Source organism: Notamacropus eugenii, chromosome 1 (genome assembly GCF_028372415.1).
Source record: "Notamacropus eugenii isolate mMacEug1 chromosome 1, mMacEug1.pri_v2, whole genome shotgun sequence".
Classification (NCBI taxonomy): domain Eukaryota; kingdom Metazoa; phylum Chordata; class Mammalia; order Diprotodontia; family Macropodidae; genus Notamacropus; species Notamacropus eugenii.
The window spans coordinates 308,961,095-308,979,154 of record NC_092872.1 but is presented as its reverse complement, the minus strand read 5'-3'; the positions used below and the strand labels follow the sequence as shown (position 1 = coordinate 308,979,154).

At 38.8% G+C, this 18,060-nt stretch overlaps 1 protein-coding gene across 5 annotated transcripts in view; it reads left to right on the top strand.

The window, feature by feature from the left end:
- Window positions 1–15,500: 15,500 nt before the first annotated feature.
- Window positions 15,501–18,060, top strand: part of NIN (ninein) — a 157,595-nt gene continuing 155,035 nt past the window's right edge. For 2 of the 5 annotated variants that reach the window (XM_072629443.1, XM_072629441.1), the window contains exons 1-2: window positions 15,501–15,782; window positions 16,436–16,573. The gene's annotated coding sequence lies outside the window, so the exon portion shown is untranslated. The remainder of the gene's footprint in view (window positions 15,783–16,435; window positions 16,574–18,060) is intronic. The other 3 variants (XR_011971758.1, XM_072629440.1, XM_072629442.1) reach the window with 2 other exon arrangements.

The following is an 18,060-nucleotide window of genomic DNA, read 5'->3' as shown; positions in this document are numbered from 1 at the left end:
GTAGTGTACTTTCCAGGGATATACACATTGACAATGAGGTTGACACACGCATTGCCAGAGCTAGCTCAGTATTTGGGAGGCTCCAAAGAAAAGTATGGAGGAGAAGAGGTATTAGGCTGACTACCAAACTGAAGGTCTACAGAGCTGTTGTGCTGACCTCATTCTTATATGCCTGTGAAACATGGACAGTCTGCTACCATCATGCCAGGTAACTGAATCACTTCCATTTGAACTGTCTTAGATTCTGAAGATCACATGGCACGATAAGGTACCAGACATTGAGGTCCTGCTTGAACTAAACTGCCAAGCATTCAAACTATGCTTCAGAAAGCACAACTCCAATGGGCTGGCCACGTTGTTCGATTGCAAAATGTGCACTTGCCAAAAAGACTATTTTATGGAGAACTCTCGTGGCAAGTGATCACATGGTAGTCAGAAGAAGTGATACAAGGACACTCTCATGGTCTCTCTCAAGAACTTTGGAATTGATGTGTGGCATGGGAGACACTGGCACAGGACTGCTCAGCATGGCATGCCCATATCAGAAAAGGTGCTGTGCTCTATGAGCAAAGCAGAATTGAGACAGCACAAGGGAAAAGTTTTTGTACCTAAAATTAGAAAAAAGTAGAAAACGGAGGAAGGGAGGAATCTTTAAAGAAAATTTCTCTAGTAAAGGTCTCATTTCTATAGGGAAGTGAGCCAAGCTTGCAAGACTAGGAGCCATTCCCCAACTGATAAATTATCAAACAATGTGAACAGGTAGTTTTGAGAGGAAGATATCAAGATAGAAGAAGAAGAAATCAAAGCTATCAATAGCCATATGAAAAAATGCTTCAAATCACTAATTACTACAGAATTGCAAAGTAAAACCACTCTGAGATACCACCTCATATCCATCAAGTTGGCTAAACTGAGAAAAAAAAGAAAAATGACAAATATTGGAGGGAATATGGGGGAAAAAGTGCAACAGTACACTATTGGTGGACCTATAAATTAACACAATTATTCTGGAAAGCAATTTGGAACTCTGAGCCCAAAAACTACTAGCTTTTACATTAAGCTATAAAAACTAATAGTATTGTTGGGTCAAAGTGTATACTATTTTTATTGCTATATGCCAAGGAGGTCAAAGGCAGAAGAAAAGGAACCATAAATGCAAAAGTATGTATATCAGCTCTTTTTGTAGCCACAAAGAATAGAAAACCAGTCCATCAATTGGGAAATGGTCGAATAAGTTATGATGTATGAATGTGATGGAATGCTCTTGTGCTATAAGAAATGATGAAGGGGATGGTTTCAGAAAAACCTGGGAAGACCTACATGAACTTATGAAAAGTGAAGTAAGCAGAATCAGGACAATCTACAAGTAACGGCAATTTTGTTAAGATATTAACTTTGAAAGACTTAATACCTCCAGGCAACACAATGACTCACCACAATTCTAAAGGAATCATGATGGAACATGCTGTTCACCTCCACATAGAGAACTGATGGTTTCAAAGTGCAGATTGAAGCACATTTTTCTTAGTTTTTATTGAGGAACGCAAATAATGTAGAAATTTATTTTGTGTGGCTACAATATATAAATTTAATGTTACCTACTGATTGAGTGTGAGAGGGGCTAGGAGAAGGAGAGAATTTGGAACTAAAAGGATTGAGAATATTCTCTCCTCCCTTCTGCTGTGGCTGCCATTGGGAATACAGTAGCGCTGCAGCCATGGCTATCCAATACCCCATGGTTATGGACCTCAACAAGGGTAACAAAGTTGCCAAAAACATTTTGAAACCACAACACTGCTGCCACTGTGGGCACTTGACCAAACACACCACCTTTGTGAGAGATATGATCCCAGAGGTGTGTGAATTTGCCCCTTATCAGAGGCAGATCATGGAATTATTGAAGGTCTCCAAGGATAAGTGAGCCCTTGTTATTATGTTTGTCCTTCATTCTCTGAGAAGACCATGACATCAGGATGATGACATGACTTGCAGTTGACTTTGATTTGAGTGAGGGAGGGCTGTGCAAGGTCACCAACCTCACTTTCTTTTCCTGAGCCATCTGGGTCCAGCAGCCTGATATTCATTAGGATGACTGGAGATGGCCCAGGATGCAATGTGAGATCCTGGCCCTTTCAGGCTAAGGTCTTACAACATTCTCACTTTGAGTGAGATACACCTATTCAATGAATACGTTTCTTTAAGTAGTTACTCAAGGGATGGCCAGCTGGAGCCTAGCCATGGCTGAAGAGGTAGAAAGGAGTAGCCAAGATCAGGCTCCCAAACAAGGCTCAGAAAACAACAGTATGAAAAACCTGAAGCCTAAGTCATCATCCCCCACTGATCATGTGCTGGTCATTGTATCTAAGTTATGATTCAGTATCAAAATTATGATTTTTTTAACAGGTCACCATGTATGAGCTCCCGCCTTTCACAGATTTTAAGTTAATGGCTTTTCTGCAATTGGAACCCCACAGGCATATTTCCAAATTGTTTTCCATAATTGGTTGTGTTGCAGTCTAGAGGTGCTAGGAACCCTGAAATGCAAGGGCAAAAGGCTCAGGTCTACCTTGAAAGAATTTGACCACTGTAGCCTTCTTATAATCAGAGACAAGGTTTATTGTGTTGCCAATAGAAGAGGGCAAGATTTTAAGAATCTCTGTTACTTGTGATCCCAATACAAGTGGGCCAGATTTTAAGAATATGAGCAATTTAATGGGGAAAGATGGACACTTTTATACAGAAAGACTGTGGAAAAGTCTGGATATGATCTATCAGTGTCAAGTATCCTGAGGTCATGACACGTGCAGACAATGAGTGCCACAATGAAAGGGCAGTTGAAAGAATTATTGACTGGGAAGAGCTAGGTGTCTCAGGCAAGCACCAGAGATCTGAGTTCAGTGGCTTCAGAGTCCAGGTCCCAAAGACATAGTCCTTTTCCTTTAGTTCTGCAGTGCAAATCCTATTTTTCATCAGTTGGATCATTTTATTACTTCATTAACAGCGCATTAAAGAACATATTTCTCCATGAATCCTCTAGAATTTGGCATTTTCATTTTTGGTCAGTTTGGCCAATCTGATAGGTGTGAGGTTGTTTTAATATTGTTATTAGTGTTGAGTTGTTTTTCAGTCATGTCTGACTCTTCCTGACCCCATTTGGGATTTTCTTGGAAAAAATACTGGGGTGCTTTGCCATTTACTTCTCCAACTCATTTTACAGATGAGAAAACTGAGGCAAACAGGGATAAATGACTTCTCCAGTGTCTCCAGTGTAGGATTTGAATTCAGGTTTTCCTGACTCCAAGCCAGCACTCTATCCACTGCACCAATGTTTTAATTTACATTTTTCTAATTAGTGATAGAATATTTTTTTCATGTAGCTATTGAAAACTTGGTTTTCTTCCATAGAAAACTGTTTATTTATATCCTTAATTCATTTGTCAATTGGGGAAAAGCTCTTATTCTCATAAATCTGACTGAGTTCCTGTTATATCCTAGAAATGAGACCTTTATCAGAGAAACTTTCTACAAAGATTGTTTCCAGTTTTGTTTCTCTTCTAATTTTTTAGCTGCATTGATTTTATTTGTGCAAAAGCTTTTAAAATTTTATATAATGAATTATCCATTTTAACCTCCTCAATAGTTCAGTACAAGACTTACCATTTTTCTCCACTCTCCACCTCCTGCTTCCATACAAGGAGACATCAGCATACATATTGACTTCCCCTCAAAATTAACCTTTCCATCTGTCTCCCCTTACAAAACCCAACTCTTCATCTGTGCTATGACTGCTAATCTCTTGACCCTTCAATTCCCTCCCTTGCTATCTCTGCTGTACTAGTGCACTCTTTCCTCTTTTCCCAATCTTGACTCATTGGGGAACCAATTCAATTTTACACTGTCGTCTCTTGAATGACTTTATCACATTCCTGATTAAATTCCCTCAGCCATTCACTGCCTATGTTCTTATACATGTTCTGGTAAAGGAAGGTAGAGAAAATCATGCAACCATTTTGTTAGGATCCATTATATGTTATAGAGCCTCAACAGGTCTCTCCTTGCTGCTAGGTAATTCTACTATACTTCCCTTATCAACTTACTATACCACTTTCCTCAACAGCCCTTCTAAACTTCATCTCTCCTCAAATTTCTCATGGCTCCCTCTTGCCACTTTCAAGTTAACTCCTTTACCTCTCTTTGCTATTCATATCTACTGTGGGAAACAATGAAAAAGTTCTGTTTCCACAGGTTAAAATTCCCAGCTTTAAGTGATTAGAGTTGTGACCTAGCATGGTTCAATTAAAGGTCAGAAACTTGTGTTGCAGGCTTGATGAGCTGTTTGAGGGAAAGCTTGTCAGAGAGGATAACATGAAGTCATGTGGCCAATGGATGGTATGGGAAGAAGTCCAGACTTCAGAACGGTATAAAAGAGCTTGCATTGGTCTGAACAAATTGTAATCTTCCTGTAGCCTTACTTGGGAGCTACCCATTCATTGAGGGGGAATGAAGGCAGAAGGCACTCCCTCCTCCTGAAGAGAGGTGGAGTCAGTTTTGGCGAAACTGTTTAATTCCTCTGAACTCTGGTGCAATAAAATTTCCTTGATACTTTTTTGTGTGTCAAGCATGTTGCTAACATATACCTCTCCCCAACCTCTCAGCTGAGATCCTTGCCTTGAGATTTTGCAGAAAAAAATAGAGACCATTTGCTGTGAATTCCCTCTTCTTCCTACTTCCTCATCTCTTATCACTTAGATACCTTCTGCCTTTATCTTCTCCTTTACCCTATCTCACATGATGAAATTGGTCCTTACCAAGTCTAACCTTGTTCAAGTGATTCCATTTGTGGATAATGGGCCCCTAAAAGGACCTGGACTTTCCAGTCCCTGGCATTTGCTGTGATGGGGCACTAATGAAAAGTCCCTGGACTTTCTCACATGGCCCAGATCCCTGGTGTTCATCTGAAGCATTGCCCATCCCATCTTTTTAACTGAGAAGAGGACTCCTGGGAGCCAAGATGGTGGAGTGGTCAGTAATTTCTATCTCCCTCCCCTTGTTGACCCTGAAGAGCCCAGAGAATATCTCCCCAGGAAAAATCCTGGAACAGTGGGAGCAGCAGAAGCCCATGAGGCTAGGAAAATCACTAAGGAGGGTCCCTATTTCTGTGACTGCAGGAGATCAGTGCAGTACTGGAGCTGCCCCAGACAGCCCCACCTCGGCAAACTGGGAGAAGATCCTGAGCCCCAGGGGCTTGAAGCCTGCAATCACCAACACAGGGACCCCAGGCATGACTCAGCACCCCAGGGGAATTGAGAAGACACTTGCACAGACGGGATCACCAACTGCTGAGTTTGCCTATGCTCTAGCTCAGTAGAGGACACCTCCTGTTACCAGACCACCCCTTCCCCACACTTAACACAGTTAGCTCCAGGGTAACTGGGGAAACCCAAAAAGATTTCACCTGGCTTCTGCTTTGCAACACCAGCCAGCTCAGCACCAGCTAAGCTGCAGCATTTTAGCTTCTAGCTGAAAGAACCAGAGGCAACAACACACAAAGCCTCAAGTTTTAGGCACAAGAACTGTGGGACAGAGGCCCTTGTGCCCCAGATGCAGAGATCTACTTTAAAAGCCAGGAAAAGGGTGATCATCATGAGTAAGAAGGAAAGCAGAAAAGAAAAGACCATAGAATCTTTCTATGGGGACAAGGACCAAAACATGAATACCAAAGAGGTCAGCATTGAGACTGTACTCCCATCTGAAACTTCAGAAGGGAATATGAACTGGTCTGAAGCACAAAGAGCATTCCTGGAAGAGGTCAGGAATGATTTTAAAAGCCAAATTAGAGAAATAGAAGAAAAAACTGACTGATTATTTAAAAAAATATGTAAAAAGAAATCACAGAAGAATCTAAAAGGAAAATTGGACAAATGGAAAAGGAAGTACAAAACCTAACTGGAGAAAATAACTCCTTAAAAGGAACAGTTGGACAGATGGAAAAAGAGATGCAAAAATTAACTGAAGAAAACCATTTGATAAAAATTAAAATCAGGCAAATAGAAGCTAATGACTCTATGATACATCAAGAATCAGTCAAACAGAATCTAAAGAATGAAAAGATAGAAGAAAATGTAAAATACCTAATTGAAAAAACAACTGACCTGGAAAATAGATCCAGGAAAGAAAATCTAAGGATTATTGGTCTACCAGAAAGCCATGATGAAAAAAAAGAGCTCGGACAATATCTTCTAAGAAATCATCCAGGAAAATTGCCCAGAAGTCCTAGATCCAGAGGGCAAAATAGTCATTGAAAGAATCCACTGTTCATCTCCCAAAAGGGATCCCAAACTAAAAACACCAAGGAATATTGTTGCTAAATTCCAGAACTATCAAGTGAAGGAGAAAATACTGCAGGCAGCCAGAAAGAAACAATTGAAATACCGAGGAGCTACAGTCAGGATCACACAGGACATTTCAGATCAGACATTAAAAGATCAGAGAGATTGGAATACAATATTCTATAAAGTAAAGGAGCTGGGACTACAACCAAGGATCAGTTACCAGCAAAGCTGAGCATCATATTTCAGGCTAGGAGATGGACATTTAATGAAATAAAGGATTTCCAGACCTTCCTGATGAAAAGGCCAGAGTTCTATAGAAAATTTGATTTTCAAATGCAGTTCTCAAGAGAGGTATAAAAAGGTAAATGGGGGAAAAAAACAAGCTTGTTATTCAATATGGACAAACTGTTTACATCCCTATAAGGGAAGATTATATTTGTTAATCTTGAGAATTGTATATTTATTAAGGGATATACATAGATAGAGAGAGCAGTATAAAGTAAATGATATCATGATAAAAATGTCATTTAAGTGTGTGAAGGGATTGTAATGGGAGATGTGAAAAGGAGTCAGAAAAAAAGGTAAATTACATCACAGGAAGGGGCACAAAAATATATTGCAATAGAGAGAAAAAGGGGAGCGAGATGAACATTGTTTGAGAGTTACTCTCATCTGATGGGGTTCAAGGAAGGAACAACAAACTTAATGAAGTATATAAATCTAACTCACTCTATAGGCAGTAGTAGGGGAAGGGGGAAAGAAAAGGGAGGGGAGGCTAAAAGGGAGGGAAGAAGTAGGAAAGGAAAAGAGGATTAAAAGGGAAGGAGACTGAAAGAAGGGAGAGAATACTGAGGGAGGTGGTGGTCAAAAATTAAAACTATTATGGAGGAGAGAGAACTAAAAACATAGATGGGGGAAGGGGATGGAGGAAAAGACATAGATAGTAATCATAACTATCAATGTGAATGGGATGAACTCTCCCATAAAATGGAGATGGATAGCAGAATGGATTAAAAATCATAATCCAACAATATGTTGTTTACAAGAAACACATTTGAAATGGGGGCATACACACACATGAAGGTAAAAGGTTGGAGCAGAATATATTGTGCTTCAGCTGATGTAAAAAAAAACAGGAGTAGCAATACTAATCTCAGACAAAGCAAAAGCAGAAATAGATCTAATCAAAAGAGATAAGGATAAAAACTGTATCCTGCTAAAAGGTACCATAGACAACAAAGCAATTTCATTACTAAACATATATGCTCCAAGTGGTATAGCATCCAAATTCTTAGAGGAGAAGGTGGGGGAATTATAGGATAAAATAGATAGTAAAACTGTACTAGAGGGGGACCTCAATCTACCCCTGTCTGAACTTGATAAATCTAACCTCAAAATAAACAAGAAAGAAGTTTAAGGAGGTGAATAAAACTCTGGATAAGGTAGATATGATAGATTTCTGGAGAAAATTGAATGGGAATAGAAAGGAATATACCTTTTTCGCAGTGGTACATGGCACATATATAAACATTGACCATGTACTAGGCTAAAAAATTCAGTGCAGAAAGGCAGAGATAGTGAATTCATCCTTTTCAGATCATAATGCAATAAAAATTATATGTAATCAAAGGCCATGGAAATATAAACCAAAAATTAGTTGGAAACTAAACAATCTAATACTCAACCATGAGTGGGTTGAACAACAAATTATAGAAACAATCAACAACTTCATTCAAAAGAATGACAACCTACCAAATCTTATAGGATACTGCAAAAGCAGTTCTTAGGGGAAGTTTTAAAATTTTCAATGCCTACATGAATAAAATAGAAAAAGAGGAGACCTATGAATTGGATATGCAACTGAAAAAGCTAGAAAAAGAACAAATTGAAAATCCCCAAGTAAATACCAAATTAGAAATACTGAAAACCAAAGGAGAGATTAATTAAATTGAAATTAAGAAATTAAAATAATAAATAAAACTAAGAGTTGATTTTATGAAAAAACCAATAAAATCAATAAACCTTTGGTCAATTTGATTAAAAGAAAGAAAGAAGAAAACCAAATTACCAATATCAAAAATGAGAAAAGTGAACTAACCTCCAATGAGGAAGAAATTAAAACAACATTAGAAATTTTTACTTTGCTCAACTGTATGCCCATAAATTCAACAATCTAAATGAGATGGACGATTATTTTAAAAAATATAAATTGCCCAGATTAACAGAAGAGGAAGTTGAGTACTTAAATAACCCCGTCTCAGAAAAAGAAATTGAACAAGCCATCAGTGAACTCCCTAGGAAAAAATCTCCAGGGTCAGATGGATTTACAAGTGAATTCTATCAAACGTTTAAAGATCTGTTAATTCTAATACTATATGGACTATTGGGAAAAATTGCTGAAGGAGTCCTACCAAATTCTTTTTTATGATACAAATATGATTCTGATACCTAAACTAGAAAGAGCCAAAACAGAGAAAGAAAATTTTAGACCAATTTCTCTAATTAATATAGATGCAAAAATTTTAAATAAGATATTAGCAAGAAGAATATAGCAATTTTTCAAGAGAATAGTACATTATGAACAGGTAGGACTTATATCAGGAATGCACAACTGGTTCAACATTAGGAAAACTATTAGCATTATTGATCATATCAACAACAAAAATAACAGAAACCACATGATTATCTCAATAGATGCAGAAGAAGCGTTTGACAAAATATAACACCTATTCTTATTGAAAACACTGGAAAGCATAGGAATAAATGGAACTTTCCACAAAATAATAAGCAGTATCTACCTAAAACCATCAGCAAGCATTATATGTATTGGGGACTAGCTAGATGCATTTCTAATAAGATCAGGGGTGAAAGAAGGATGTCTATTATCACCACTGGTACTCAATATGGTATTAGAAATGCTAGCTCTAGTAGCAATAAGAGAAGAAAAAGAAATTGAAAGAATTAGAATAGGCAAAGAAGAAACTAAGTTATCATTCTTTGCAGATGATAAGATGATGTACTTAGAGAATTCCAGAGAATCTAGTAAAAAACTACTTGAAATAATAAACAACTTTGGCAAAGTTGCAGATTACAAAATAAACCCAGGTAAATCATCTGCATTTCTATATATTATTAACAAAACCCAACAGCAAGAGATCGGAAGAGAAATCTCATTTAAAGCTACGGTAGACAATATAAAACATCTGAGAGTTTACCTGCCAAAACAAACCCAGGGACTGTATGAACACAATTACAAAACACTTTTCACACAAATAAAGTCAGATTTAAGTAAGTGGAAAAACATCAGTTGCTCGTGGGTAGGTTGAGCTAATATAATAAAAATGACAATTCTGCCTAAATTAATTTACTTATTCAGTGCCATACCAATCAAACTACCAGATAATTATTTTCTAGAGCTAGAAAAAAATGATATCAAAATTCATCTGGAAGAACAAAAGGTCCAGAATATCAAGGGAATTAATGAAAATAAATGCTAGGAAAGGTGGCCTAGCCCTACCCAGTCTCAAATTGTATTATAAAGCAGCAATTATTAAAACCATTTCATACTGGCTAAGAAAGAGAAGGGTAGACCAGTGGAATAGGTTAGGTACTCAAGACACCATAGTCAATAAATATAGCAATCTAATGTTTGATAAACCCAAGGACCCCAGCTTCTGGGATAAGAACTCACTGTTTGACAAAAATTTCTGTGAAAACTGAATAGCAGTGTGGCAGAAACTGCTCATAGACCAATGCCTGGCACCATACACAAGAATACAGTCCAAATGGGTACATGACCTAAGTGTAAAGATTGATACTTTAAACAAGTTAACGGAGCAAGGAAGAGTGTATTTGTCAGATTTATGGAGAATGGAGAAATTTTTGACTAAACAAGAGATAGAAAACATTATGAAGTGCAAAATGGATAATTTTAATTACATTAAATTAAAAAGTTTTTGCACAAACAAACCCAATGCAACCAAGATTAGGAGGGAAGCAGGAAACTAGGAAAGAATTTTTGCAACTAGTATCTGTGATAAAGGCCTCATTTCTAAAATATATAGAGAACGAAATCAAATGTACAAGAATACAAGTCATTCTCCAATTGACAAATGGTCAAAGGATATGTATCAACAGAGAGTTTTCAGAGGAAGAAATTAAAGGTATTTATAATCATGTGAAAAAGTACTCTAAATCACTATTGATTAGAGAGATGCAAATCAAAACAACTCTGAGGTACCACATCACACTTATTAGATTGGCTAACATGACAAAACAGGAAGATGATAAATGTTGGAGAAGATGTGGGAGAATTGGAACACATTCCTTGTTGGTGGAGCTGTGAGCAATTTGGAACTATACCTAAAGGGCTACAAAAATGTGCATACCCTTTGACCTAGCAATATAGCTTCTGGGACTCTATCCCAAAGAGATTGTATAAATGGGAAAGGGTCCCACATGCACAAAAATGTTTATAGCTCTCTTTGTGGTGGCCTAAAACTGGAAATCAAGGGGATGCCCATCAATTGGGCTGAACAAGGTGTGGTATATGAATGTAATGGAATACTATTATGCTATAAGAAATAATGAACAGGAAGACTTCAGAGAGGCCTGGAAAGACTTATATGAACTGATACTGAGTGAAAGAAGTAGAATCAGGAGAACTTTGTAACAGCAGCAATCATAGTGTGAGGAATTTTTCTGGTAGACTTAGTACTTCATTGCAATGCAAGGACTTAAAAAATTCCCAATGAATTCTTGAGGTAAAATGCCTTCCACATCCAGAGAAAGAACTATGGAATTGGATCACTGAATGAAGCAGATCAATTCCATTTGTATTATGTTTTGTTTTGTTTTATGGTTTTTCTCATTCATTTTAAGTCTTCGAGGCAACATGACTAAGGTGAAAATGTATTTAATGGGAATGTATGTGTAGAACCTATATATGATTGTATGCCATCTCAGGCAGAGAGTGGGGAGGGAGGGGAAAAAAATCTATGATATGTGGAAGTGATTGTTGAACACTGAAAACAAATAAAATAATTTAATTTAAATAAATAAATAACTGCTCAAAAAGAAAAAGATTCCTTTTAACTGCCTTTTCACTATGACTCTCCAGTCCCTTAACTCCCTCCATTGTCTGCACCTCGCCCACTTTAGCTACTTGCTATCCAGATCTTCCCACAGTATTTCTGTACAAAAGTACCAATTTTATCCTCATCAAATGCTCATATTTTTAAAATCTGGCCCACTTGTGTTGTTTTCACAAATAGCACAAACTTACTAGGAATCTTATCCACCCCTGCTGGTGTTTTAATAAACTCACTACTTGCACTAAAAGAAGGATTGAGTGTTCGCATTCTTTCAAGGCAGACTTGTGCCCTTTATCCTTCCATTTCAGAATTCCCAAGACCCCTAGACTGCAACAATCCCATCTCCCCAACAAATTGCCCCCTCTGAAATGCCCACTCTATTACTCTTCTTTTATGTTAGTTCATTCTCTATTGCCTACAAACACGATCATGTCTTCTCCTTCCTGAAGAAAGCCCTCCATTGATTCTTCCATCATTGTTAATGATTATCCAATATCTTTTCTGCCCTTTGTAGCAAAACTCTTTAAAAAGGCCATCTACAATAGACTCTTCCACCTTTTCTCTTCTCACTGTCTTCTTAACCCCTTACAGTCTGACTTCTGACCTTATTATTTCACTGAAACTGCTCTTTTCAAAGTTACCATTGATTTTGCAGTTGTCAAATTCAGCTTCTTTTCTCATTCTTCATTCTCCTTGATTGCTCTGCAGCCTTTGACATTAGTAACAACTCTCTCATTCTTGATATTCTCTTCAGGTTTTTGGGACATCAATCTCTCCTGGTTCTCCTCCTCTCAGACTTCTCCATCTCTTTTGCTGAGGAGGACCTTCGGATCATGCCCTCTAACAGTAGCTATCTGGAGTTCTGTCCTCATCTATCTTCTTTTCTCCCTCTCTATTACTTCACTTGCTGATCTTATCACCCCCCAAGGATTTTTGAATCTACTTATTTTGACCTCCAATCTCACATTTCCATTTTCCTTTCACAGACATCTCAAACTGGATGTCCAGTAGATGTCTTAAACTAAACATGTCTAAAACCAAGCTCATTATCTTTCCCTTTATGTCGTCCCTACTCTCCCATCTTCCCTATTACTGTAAAGGGCAACGCCATCTTCTAGTCTTCCAAATTCTCAACCTAGGAGTTATCCTAACGTCTTTACTACCTCATATTCTATCTCCCCTCCCCATCCCCATTCCCATCCAATCTGTGGCCAAGGTGTAAGACAAATAAACACAGCACACGGGATGGCTGCTAGCACAGGTTCACTCTTGATTTGGTCAGACAGGAAAGACACTTAGAAGCAGTTAATAATCTTACTTTATTCTAGCCTAGTTTTCTCAGAAGAGGTTGCTGATAATGAGAGCACAAACTCATAGCATTCCCTAATCACTCTTCTTACAAGGACCACAAGAAGAGGGGGGCAATTACCCCTACGTCTCAGTGGGGTCAGTAGAGACAACTTGTGCATCCCCTAAATCCTCTCAAGCTTTGATGGGGGCCAGTTCAGGCACACACAGCATTTGTGTGTTCAACCCTAAGGGTTCACCATTCACTGACTAGTGACCACCTGCTTTATAGGGCATCAGACAAAGAAGGCATATTGCCAGTATTAGCCTCACAAGTTTACATTACCTCATCCTTGTGTCTCACTGTGCAGCCACAACGGATGCTTATATTATTTGCCATTATATAACTCTGTGCAAGTGTGGTAGAGGTATTTTGAACCATAACTGGGAACTCATATCTAATACCTGGGAACTGGAGGCTGTTATGGCTATGGATCCTGGGAAACTGAACCCTGAGAAATAATAATAAAAATTCACCTTGCTCACACTAAAATTCACCTTACATACACAAGGCTTATTGATTTTTCCTCTGCAATATCTCCTGTATACAACCCCCTTCTTCCCTCTGACACTGCCACCATCATAATGCATGACTTATTGCAGTAGCCTGCTGGTGAGTCTGCTTGCCTCAGTTTTCTACCTGCCTCAATTCTCTCCCTGTTCTAATCCATCTTTCATTCAAATAATCAAAGTGATTTTTCTAAAGTACAGATCTAACTATGTTATTTCTCTACTCAATATATTCCAGTTGCTCTCTATCACCTTCAGGATAAAATATAAAATTCTTTGGTATTCAAAGCCCTTCATAACCTAGGTCCTTCCTACCTTTCCAGTCTGGTTATACTTTGCTTCCCTCCTTGCTTCCTACCATGTACTATTTGATCCAGTGACAGTGTTGTTCAAGGAACAAGATACTATTCATGTTTAACATGTATGAGTGCTTAATATCCTGCTATCTTTTTTTTTTTTTACTAACAAGTATAAACATTTTCCTGGTTGAGTCATAAAGGAGCAGTTTCGTTGGATGAATATGCCTAAAGGTTTTTAAATAATTAGATCCTAGAGTCAGAGTGAGAAAGTTTCTTGACTTGAGAGATTTAAGGCCTGAGTCAATAAACAGAAATCATCTTGTCCGCTTTTTGAGGAAAGGAGAGGATTAATCCCCTTCCCCCTTGCCCATTGTCCGGAAATCAAAAAATGTATAAGTGCTTACTAAGTCCCAATCACTGTGATATGCATCAAGAGAGAAAAGACTAATTTTTTTAAGAAGCTGCTTGCAGAAGGTAAGATTTTAGCTGAGACATGGAGAAAACCAGCCGAATCAGGAGGTAGTGGCAAGGAGGGAGATCATTCCAGATATGGAGAAAAACCAGTGAAAATTCACGGTCAGGAGATGGAATGTCTTGTGCAAGGAAAAGTCATACTAGTGCACTTCTTGGATTATATAGTATGTAGAGAGGAGTAAAGTGTAAGGAGACTAGAAAGGGCCAGTTTATGAAGGGCTTTAAAAGTCAAAATGAGGATTTTATGCTTGATCCTGGAGACAGTAAGGTTATTGAATGGAGTAGGGTATGTGTGTGTAGACATGGTTATTATTGCACTTAGTAAGACAACTTTATTAAAGAGAGACTTGAGGCGGGGAGACCAAGTCAGAGGTTATTACAGTTGTCTTGGAGGGAGGCGATAAAGGCCTACAATCAGGTAGTGGTAGTATCATTGTAGAGAAGCAAGCATACACGAATATATGAGAGATAGGAAAAGGTGGAATTGACAACACACTTTTAATTAAAAAGTGAAGAATCCAGCGACAGATAGACATGAGATGCAAAAAAGATTCAACAAAAAGATATTGGGCTTGGGAGGCCTTGTAGTTCTGGTTAAGACTTATGTCGGCCTCCTGTTCCTTCTTGTGTGGCTCATTACCAGTTTTATTGGGAAGAATATGTTCAAAGCATTTGCTTTGATCTAATCCTTTCTACTGAGTGGTTGTTAATCCTTAACCCAACAGTGGGGGCTTGGAGATCTACAGTTTTAGAAGTGAATACACACGGAGTACACCTTTGAAACTTGAGAGTAGTTGTTTCCTCGGAGCCTCAACCTACAATCCTTTGAGTGTTGAATTAGGGTAGAATCCCAAAGTGGGTGCTTACAGAGACATTTGAAACAGTTAAAAATAACAAACTAATGTTACCATTACATTTATGAACGTGTTTATTTATCAATATGTAACGCCCAACTTTCTTTTTAAGGGAAAAGGGGAGAGGGAAAAGGAACATATAGTTAATAAACGCCTACTATGCGTCAGTCATTGGGCTAAGCGCTTTGTAAATATTTTATCAATGAAAGAAAAGGAGGGAAAACAGGTGTCCAAGGAGCAGGTGGAAACAGTTGTGACTTGAAACCCAATCTTCTTTTTTTTCAGGGATAAGGCATTCTGAATCCTACATGCAAATTCACAGAGTTTTCAACTTCAGATTATCTTCCCCGGAACAAAGCAGTAGCCAAAGGGGGCACGCTTTTCTTTGATTTCCTCCAGCCCTATCAAGAACCCCCCAAAATAAAGCTTTTCCTAGAACACAACAAAAAAAAAAAAAGAATCGCCGACTCCCGGTAATCCAACATAGACCGTTAACTCAGCTCTCTCTCCCTTCCCGGAGTAGACAGGCGGAGTCACGCAGGAAGGAGGAGTCCCAGTGTTTCAGAGTCACTTGCTCAGGCGTGGCTCCACCTCCTCTGATTTGCCCTTCTTCCTACCCACAGTTTCCAAATCTCCCTGTTGCTTCTTCAGCCTTGGTGGTGGTAGACCCAAGCGAAGTTAAGGTCGTTACTGCGGCGCCTGGGCATTCGGACAGTGCCTTTGCACACCCGCAGATTTCCAGGTTGCAGCAGAACCTAGAAGTGAGAAATTCCGATAGGATGCGGAGCGTTTGATTGAGCCACTCTGGTCTTCTGAAGGGAGCCTCAGTTGGGCCTCTGTGGAACTGAAACTGCTTGCAGAACCGGAAAGTGGGTAAGTAGGCTTTGAATGAAGCGCAGGGTGGAAACGCCTCCCCCGTGGGAACGCCTCCTTATTGCCAGAACTGGCGTTATTTTGGTGTTCCACTCAGGTTAGAGAAATCGGCTTGTTGAACTGAGTTTTATTTGGGACTGGTAAGAATTCGGGCTTTCTTCCCCCTCCTCACCACGCCCTTTGCGTGCTCCCGGGGCCCATAGCCTTGAGGGCTGGCTGCGGTTGAGTATGGAGATCCCGGAGCGTGGGTGCTGTGGGGGCAATTTGGGTACGCGTGACATCGAGTTTTGGTGTTCACAAAAGGTTCATCTTTGTGTATAGGGATGGGATTAGGGACGAACTCAGGACTTCCCTTCTGAGGCCATGGATCTGTTGCCACTACTTCAGGAAACTTAAGGGTGAAAGAGGATCTCACAGTTCAAGGGAAATCTAGGGTTGCTGTCACTAGGGGATGAAAGGGGATTTCATATGAGGGTAGCTTTAAGCCTGGCTTCGACCTGGGGAGGAAAACAGGGAATGGGACTGGATGATGCTTTGGGGAATGGGCAGCAGCAGATTGCATCTCTTGGGGGGAAAAAAGCTGCTTTTGTATGAACAACCCCTTACATATGGAAATGACGCTAAGGTTGTTCCTCATTTGTGTTCTTTTAAAGGACTTGCTCTCTGAACTGTCGTGCTGGCTGCAAAGTTTTGTCTCCCTTTTTAAAAACTTAACAAAAGCCTAATCGCTTGGTTTCCTGGGGCTCTTGAGACCGGCTGCTGTGCGAGAGCTCTAGTGAGACCGACAGAAGGTAAGGGGAGGGGAGGGAAGGGGGTCGGATCGAGCGATTGCATACTTAGAGGAGTTTCTTTGTCTATAGCAAGTTGGGGAGCGGGGGGGGGAGGAAGGGAAGAAAAGCTTCTGTTGTGACAATATGTGCAAGATATTTCTTAATGGCAGCGGATTAGTGGTTGAAAATGTACTGGTTGCTGACATGGTGAAAAAGCAGCTATTCATCACCACTGACACCTGACGGAGTTGGAAATAAACAAGTTTTATTTTGATCTAGAAGCATTCTTGACAGTCTTGGGCATCAGGGAGGAGTCTAGCTTTGTGGGTTTGCTCTGTTATTCCTATCCTTTTCTAGCTAGGTGTTATATTAAAATAGCTCATAAAAATGGACTACTGGTATGTGGAGCTTCAATTGCTATTCCAAGTCATTTTATAAAAGATTTTCAAGAGATATATGGAATCCGTACATAACCTAGAGTTTGTAATTAGGAGGGGAAGGAGAGAACAGAGAGGAAGGAAGAAAATATACCACCTTTAATTACTGAATAAAATCCTAGAAAACCAATTTTGAAAAATTGAAGTGTGATATGTTGTTGGAGGAAGGAAAATTCCACAGTTTGCTTAGTTAATTTTCTGAGGTTTTGGAATCATCCTTTGACCAAAGGATTGTATTGATGAAAATGTTCACTGCTAAGAATTGCTCTAGCTAACAAATTAATGGTCTGGACTAAATCATTGCTCCTGGACTCAAGCCCTGAGCAACCTCAGTTAAGGTGGAAATAAAATGATAAAGTCAGCTGTTGTTTATTTCTCTCTTTTAGCATTAAAAAATTTGCAAATTAAACACTAAATAAAATTTGCATATATGTATTTTAGAACAGGAGGGAATTATACATGAAATTGAATATTCTATATATCTTGCTTTTCTTTTTAAGTATATAATGAATTCATCTAACTTACAAAACTATACTGCTTTACTATTTATATCTTCATAACAACTATTATATAATAGTTCTGCACTTACTTGAAGTCACTTGTATGGGTTAAGTGGTCCATCTAGTAGATAGAGCAGCTGGGACTGGAGTTAGGAAGATCTGAGTTCAAATCTAGTCTCGGATATTTACTAACTGCATGACCCCGGGCAAATAATTTAATTTCTTTTTGCCTCAGTTTCATCATTTGTATAATGGGGATAGTAATAATACCTACCTTTCAGGGTTATTGTGAGGATCAAATGAGATAATAATTGTGAAGCACTTAGCATAGTGCCTAGCACATAGCTCTATATAAATGTTTATTATTATTATTATAGATTGCTGAGAATTCCTTGAGCTACACTCAATTATTGAATTTCAAACCGAACAAACTACACATTGCATTGTATTGCTGATGTGGTAGCATTTCAGTCAGATTATTCTGAAAATAAAACTCACTATTGTACATAGGCTGAAGTACTGTCAATATTTAAGATCCCACCTTACTCTCTCAAATTCATCAGCATAAATT